The sequence below is a fragment of the Pygoscelis adeliae genome, unplaced genomic scaffold (genome assembly GCF_000699105.1).
Source record: "Pygoscelis adeliae isolate BGI_AS28 unplaced genomic scaffold, ASM69910v1 Scaffold18, whole genome shotgun sequence".
Taxonomy (NCBI): Eukaryota; Metazoa; Chordata; class Aves; order Sphenisciformes; family Spheniscidae; genus Pygoscelis; species Pygoscelis adeliae.
In genome coordinates this window covers 2664611-2665650 of record NW_008825558.1, presented here as the reverse complement: position 1 = coordinate 2665650, position 1040 = coordinate 2664611, and the positions used below count along the sequence as shown (strand labels likewise).

Sequence of the window (1040 nt, the reverse complement as noted above, 5' to 3'; positions counted from 1 at the left end):
ATTTTATTTCAATTATTAAACTGTTTTTATCTCAACCCACAAGTTTTTCTCACTTCTACTCTTCCAATTCTCTCCCCCATCCCACCGGGTGGGGGGGAGTGAGCAAATGGCTGCGTGGTGCTCAGTTGCCGACTAAGGTTAAACCGCGACAATCTCAAATACCAGGACTTGTTTTGATGCATGTTCTCATCCAGAACTCTGACAACAGCTAAGTGGGGCCCTGAAGGTAAAACCCCTGGCAGGTACCACTGACCACATGGGCACTGTCAGAGCCCAGTGCCCCGCAGAGCCCCTCCCCAGGAGGGGAGGCATTCAAGGACATGGGGTTTTATGAAAGACTATTTTGCTTTCATCAGCATAAAAAAATTGTCTCCATGAAGTCACCAGGATTCCCTGAGTAGGCAGCAGCAGGACTTGATGTTGTCCTCAGGTAGCTGCCAGGCACGTCCACAGAGCAGGGACCTGCGTGACACCCACCCTGCTCCCACATGGGCACAGGGTACAGCAGGAGATGAGTCTGTAACAGATGGGCTCTGCGGAACATGCTCAGAGTGGTGGAGGGACGATTTGGAAGAGAAAGCAGCAGAAGCACAGCAGGGGGAAGGAGTGGAGAGGAAAGCTCAGGACTACATAGAGTAATATTGACAGCAAGTAAGCAGTATGACAGGTATTGCTGCAGATACTTTGATGCAAGACTGAGCAGCTCAATAAAGAGAGCTCTGATATTGAGAGGGGTAAGACTGGCAGTGAGTCCTGAAGCTCTCATGCAGGGCAAGCAAGCCATAACACTCAAACCAACCACACAGTGATGCTAGGTTTTTTTAACCTCAAAGCTAGAGCAGAAGGAAAGCACCAATTGCCTGAACAGTGCCCTGTCTCAAAGCAAAGAGAGCTCTCCCTTCTGCCCAGGAGAAGGGCAGAGGCAGGCAGTGTGCAGAACTGGAGGGAACAGCTCTCACAAAAAATGCAGATCTTTTTTTCCCATTCTTCATGTTGGTTATGGAAATTAGTATGACTGCTGAGAATCTGGGCAGGGCTCT

General features: G+C 49.5%; 1 protein-coding gene across 1 annotated transcript in view; it reads right to left on the bottom strand.

The window, feature by feature from the left end:
• The window catches only part of HSD17B2 (hydroxysteroid (17-beta) dehydrogenase 2), an 11176-nt gene that overhangs the window by 1355 nt on the left and 8781 nt on the right, over nt 1-1040 (bottom strand). The window lies entirely within an intron of this gene.